This window comes from Cupressus sempervirens, chromosome 11 (assembly GCF_028749045.1).
Source record: "Cupressus sempervirens isolate cs-2001-9-10 chromosome 11, ASM2874904v1, whole genome shotgun sequence".
Classification (NCBI taxonomy): Eukaryota; Viridiplantae; Streptophyta; class Pinopsida; order Cupressales; family Cupressaceae; genus Cupressus; species Cupressus sempervirens.
The window spans coordinates 52,821,443-52,828,150 of record NC_143128.1 but is presented as its reverse complement, the minus strand read 5'-3'; the positions used below and the strand labels follow the sequence as shown (position 1 = coordinate 52,828,150).

The 6,708-nt window shown below is 34.9% G+C and overlaps 1 pseudogene; it reads left to right on the top strand.

The window, feature by feature from the left end:
- The first annotated feature begins 3,070 nt into the window (after window positions 1-3,070).
- On the top strand, window positions 3,071-5,057 carry LOC149528200 (putative CCR4-associated factor 1 homolog 7 pseudogene; annotated as a pseudogene).
- The last annotated feature ends 1,651 nt before the right edge of the window (window positions 5,058-6,708 follow it).

Here is a 6,708-nt window from a genome sequence, read left to right as displayed (position 1 = left end):
TTGTCACACATATACACAATAATTAAATACAACATTTGTTATTCCTTCAGATTTTTCATTCCTAGATTTCCCTCTCCAACAATTCTATTTAGTATTGTTATATACAATGGTATGGTTCATGATTCTATCTAATTTCATTGTGACCAGATCACAACATTCTCACAAATTCCAGATCAAAGGTAATAAGTTTCCTTATAGTTTGATAACTTTGGAACTTCAACATTAAAAGAAAGCTCGATTTCTGGCATCTTTAGTGATTCAAACATAACACTATTTTGCATAAAAGATATATAGGGCCCTTTAATATCATATAGAGCACACAATATTCATCACTAATCATTGCTTGATCTTTAGAGGAAGAAGGTTGTGAACGATTAATCATTGCTTGATCTTTAGAGGAAGAAGGTTGTGAACGATTAATGGAGAAGGCTTAGTTCAGGCAACCTGGTCAAATTAATACTTCACACCAAAGATTTTGGTTTTATAGCTATACAGTCATAGTGGTTTTTCTGATGAGGACCAATGAATCCAAAACGTATTTAAAACTTTATCAGGTGTGCACTATCAAATGCCTAAAATAACTAGTGTGACTTACTCAGATGACTATGATATGCACCCATAGAACAAGAAAAACAATAAACCACAAATAGTTTTAAGCATGGAAGAAACTGTGAACCTGGTTAAATTTACTGGTTCTAATCCCTTCGTCCACACAGCAACTACTCTGCTCCTCTTTTTTTTTGCCCTTCCTGAAATATGCACTCAGTACCGTACATTCAAAACCCACCCCCCGTTTTTCCTGAAATATGCACAAACCACCAAGCAGCCGACAGGAGAAAAGGGGATTTTCAAACAGATCACCGCCAAGAAGAGTTCCACAATGGCGTTAAATCTTTCTGCACGTTCGCCGAGGTTGCTCCTAGAAATAGAAACCCTAGGCTAAGGAAAGCCTAATTTGCCTCCGTTGCCTGGAAACATTATTCCCACCTTTTCCGCACTTTCTCTGATACTCTCTAATGATTTTTTTATTACTGTTTCTTATATTTGATTGTAGATATTCATAGAATTTGAGTTTCTTGGCCATAACAGTCCGCATACTCTAACGGTTTTTTCAATGTTCCAAACACATAATGATTCCAAAATCATAACTAATCTATTAATTGATTCAAGAAGTTGCCGAGAGGAAGATTAGTGGTGCGAATTAATAGGTTTTGAATTAACTACATTCATTTTTAACAATAACAATCAACCTCTAATACCAATTTTTAATTTTTAAAAACAATAAGAATTATTTAAGAATAAAATCTATAAAGAATTAAGTTCACCGATTTATTCAGTTGAGGAAAAACAGGTTGTGACACTATATCTACCTAAAACACATGCATGGTGTCTTTCAAAAGATTTTAGTGTCACACACAACAAAACTATTGTCCAATTTATATTAGATATAAATAAAATAACCAAAAAAATGAAAGTATAGCACACCTCGATAGATATTGCAGCAATATGTGCACTTTCTTTCACCAATCTTTGAACAAAAACTTTCAAATAAGAACCTAAAACCTTGAATTACAAGGGAATACAGTGGTAAAAATAGTTGTTATGTAAACAAAAAAAACTCGCTAGATAAGGGAAAATAGCGTTGTTTCAAGCCCTTGTGTATTCTTTTTGCCATTAACTGAGTACCGTGCCAATAAATTTCAAAGTAAATCGGATTGTCATTTTCTGTCATCCAGGCTTGATTAGATGAACTTGTACTATCTTGCTAGCTAAGAACCTTATTAGTATCAATATACCGGTTAAGATGTTTGCACTCTTGCTGTAAGTAAATAATGTCCATACTAAAAATGTTTGTTGTTTAGAATGGAATGAGAGGAATGTGCTGTCGCACTTTGTAAGCACGCTGACATTCAACCCACCATGATGATTATAGGTGTGATGTCAATTTCTGTATAGTTTTTGTGAATAATTTATCTTCTTTTCATTGAATGAGTTTGAAATAACCCTGACAGGTTATTGCTTACTCCAGCACCAAAAAATACTAAAACTTCAAAGGTTTGACATTTCGTCAAACAATTAGCAATCGAGCTCTGATACCACTGAAATAACCCTTACTATGATTACCACTAAAACAATACTAAACTTCAGAAAGTTATCAACTATTTGCAAACACAAAAATGATGATACCAAAACTCTCCCGTTGGACTAATGGAACTAATTCAACAGGAAGAAGAATTTTTATTTAGAATAGACCTGAAACTCGCGCTATATCTGGAACGTTGTCAGCAACCTTTCTCCCTTAAATCGGATTCAGATTATATAGTGGCTGACTCAGAATGGGGAAGTCAATGCTTCCGCTTATTAGTATCAGTGATAGATGGAAGAACTGGTCTGCTGATTGCACCATTTGCCCTTGACTAGCTCCTTCATTTCTTCACACTGCGATCTCCTGCAAATTCACCTTCTCCTAACGTGGCAGAGCATAGATTGGATCGGCAATGATCTGATGATCGTCTTTTCCTTTAATTCGTGATATATGTTTGAAACTGCCGCTTGAATTGAAGGCTATTCGACCTAAGTCCAGGTTAAGATGGTAGCATGCTGCGGGGGTTCTTGAGTGGTGATCCGTCCTTGGGCATGTTCTAGTTTGCTACCGACTTTCATATCCTCTCTGGCAACCTGGAGCTCTCAGATCCCAACTGATGCCGCTAACGAACTGCCAAGCCACTGTCTCGTCTGAACTGGAGCCCGCCTGGCTTCAAGAGCCTGCCGCCATGGGAGACGATGAATGGAGCAGTATTGCAGATGCTTCCTGGAACCTTTTGCCTGAATGTTTTGCAGGGACGATGGTAGAAATCCTTGCAACATTAACTATTGCAGAGATGTGTCATCGGCTAAATGACGTGTGAGAGGCAACCATGAAATTTCAATCTTGTGTAGCATACCATCTAAGCCCTGACCCGAATTTCTCCAGTTTTCCAATAATTCGATGGAGGTAATTAACTAGTCTCGGACAAATCAAGAGATGCAAGAGTTCCCAATCCCTGCGATATTTATTGATCTTCGAACAATGACGGAAATGCTAAGGAAGACGCCTGTCTTCAGGTCCGCAATGCTCAGAACCCACGAATCCAAATTGCCCGACGGTTATAGTTTAATCCGTCTGATTCAAGAATCCGTGCCCTACGAATTTTAATTAATTCTTCATGTTCCGTAAAAGGAACTCGATGATATACTGGAACGCTGCCAACTGCTCCTGTAAGATAATAAATTCCACTTGCAAATAGCTTGAATCTTCGAATATCAATTCTCAGAGTGATCCTCCAAAAATGGCCTTTGGCCACAAATTCTGCCTCGATGAAATGACTGAATGTCACCTCCAATCTGCAATAATTCAGATGATATTTCACACCCTCAAAATTGCGTACCAATTGAGAGTTATCGTTCTCAATGGCCAACTGTGACAATTGTAGAAACCCTAGGTTCCACAATGCACTTGTGATTAAATCACAATCTGAAAATCAAAGAGAGATAATCAACTGCTTTATTCGAATGGAGCCCCGGGGTGCCTATTTATTCTTTTCTCTCCACCTTCTCCAGAGACTTCTAGAACCTTTTTGATCTTATCCCTCAAGTGACTTTATTAAATATTTTCCAAGTCACTTTATTAAATACAAGGTTATCTTTTAATATTATTTATTTAATTAAAATAACTAATTAGTCGTCCTTGGACAACCATTAATTAAATTAATTAAATCGAACTGTCACCAAAAATTGGGGACATGACAGAGTTTCAGATTGATTGTCATCATTATTATTTGTAGAAATTAATTATTATTATTTGTAGAGATTAATTATTATTATTTTTTAGATTTTGAGTAAACTCAAATTTAATATCTTTGAAATGAATGATTCACAACTTACCATTGTCTAGCCTCTTGCCTAAAATGAAGCTTATATTGATGATCTATTCTGTGAAGTTATGATTTGAACCCAAAAATAATATTGTTCTTGGACTCTCACTTTCATTTTTCATTGCAGTGTTGAATGAATTGGAAAATGAGAACACAAATTTTTTTATAAGAAAGGACATCCAAGGCAAGAACTCAAGCAGATGTTAGATGACATAATTGCTATATTTTACAAACGAAATCTTTAAAGCATGATTATAAGTTGTTTGTGGATTATTTTCTAGCATGCATATCTGTTCACTGAACTTGTTAAACCAGATCTTGTATGCCTAAATTCGATTTATAGGATCAAATCGCCAAATATATTGTCTATCATTGGACTTTTGATACATTTAATAGAAGTATAGATTTCTTAGAATTCTGAATTATCTTCATTTCAGTGATGGGAGTGATGGGTTTTGAATCAATAGCATGGTGAAATAATTGATCCTGGTTTGGGATGGGGAAAAAAATAGGAGGCAATAATTAGGACAACTAACTTTTCTTCCAACTGATATTAGAGGCGCATCTAACATAAGACTATTTTTTCTGTACAGCCGATTCGAGAAGCATCTCGTGTTTGGAAATTCAATTTCAGAGAATTTAATCCAAATCAAGACATTCATGCCCCTCATTCAATCAAGCTGCTAAGAAAAAGTGGTATCGATTTCACCAAAAACAACACATTGGGTATCCATTCAAAGTGCTTTGTGGAGCCTCTGATTTCATCTGGCATTGTTTTCAATAAGAATATGAAATGGGTTGTTTTTCATGGTGTTTATGATTTTGGGTAATTGTTAAAACTTATGATTTGTAACAAGTTGCCTCATACAAGATGGTTTTTTCAGTCCGATGAGATTATATTTTCTGAGCGTATATGATGTGGAGCATATGATCAGGTTCTATGATTGAGTTTATGGAGGTCTTAAAAAAATTACTGAGCTACTTAAAGTAGAGAGAATTGGCATATGTCACCAAGCAGAGTCTGATAGTCTGCTTACTTGGTCTATTTTCATGAAGTTGAAAGAGGGTTTTATAAACATATCAGTGGATAAGTATACAAATGTCTTGTATGGATTTATCTGAAGAATTGCATTGGATAAGGAATTTGAATCTGCATGCATGGCAATGTTAAATTTGATTCCTGTTCTGTAACTTGCGGGCGCACCTGAAAGGGGTTTAAAATGTCAAATTTAAACATTTCCTTTATATGATATCATATGGGTAAATCATTTTCTTTCGTATATGAATTGGTTTCATACCATTCAAGGCCACTTCTTTTAAGATTAGGGATTTCTTATGTCTGGAGAAAGGCAAATTGAACACTAAGAAATGTCATATCACAACATGGGCTTGTTGAAGAGGCTTTCGAATCTTTAAGTCAAATGCAATTGTCAGGTGCAAAGCTAAATTATAGAGCAGCATCTCAAGCGTTAATACTGATTCCGTTCATGTGCTATATGACTCGAAAGAGTGACTATGGATGACCGTTAATGCTATATTTAATTACAAACCTATTTCATTGCATAACTAGACAGATTGAATTGCAATTGTGATTAAGGAAGAAGAACTATTTGGAGGAATCCTGTATATTGATATGGAGGAAGACAGTAGGAGGAAGAAGAATTATCATGTGAATAGCACACCACTAATCTAGGCAATACTTCATCTTATATTAGTAGGTAGGCCTTAAGCTTCAACATTAAAACCAGTGAGAAACATTAAATATCCTATTCACTAAAACTTTTATGTTTTTAATTCTCTTTCAAGGATTATATAAAGCTGTATTTGTAAGGAAGCAAAGGTACATGAAATCACTTCTTACATTAATTTTTAAGAGGACGATTATGCAAATTCAACTAACTATTGCAGAGATCTCAAAAAATGCATAACAACATAATCAAAATAACAATGAACTAATAACATAATGATTACTATGGGGAAACCCTTCTAGAAGAAAAATGTAACACCCCACCAAGGGATACAAAAGAAATAACCTATAGTTTTACTAAGTTTTCCAACATTTTTTTTTTTCTTTCTTCGAAACAAGGAAGATAAATCTTTCACATCAAACACATCTAGCAGAAGCAATAACATACAATCAACTAAAAGCATAGGCAATAGGTTACATTCCTTATGGATCCCATGACGTTGAATCACATTTAAATTTAAATTAATACTAAGTCCATTAAATACCACATCCACATGAAAGAATAATTAGAAAGTCCAATATCTATTTTAATAATATACATTTTCTTTGAATGCCTCTTAGCAAATGAAATTTAGAATGCTCAATCATCCACTGCACATGTCACAGGGTATGAAAGGCTAAAAGAATATACATATGTAGAAATGAAGATACATCATAGTACTCGAGTCTATGATACAAAGTACAATAAAGCAAATGAAAGAATCCACCATATATGATACATCCATCCATCATACAAGATATAACATCCATCATGAAATATAACCATCCATCATAATGATATATAGAAAGAATGAAAGGAAATGCAGACAAGGAAGCTCGAGCCATGGTGACTACGGACAGATCTCAATGGTAAGAGTGAAAAAGCACTAGCACCCGACCGTGTGGAACCTAAATGGCCCACTCCCACCACACTGAAGAGATAGTCTCAAGTCCTAAACATGATATCAAACCAAATATCAAAAGTACTCTCTAAGTCTAGGAAACTGTAAAAGAAATCTAACTCAAAGGTTCTAAGATAGATCAACATCTAATTTCTAGAGGCACACA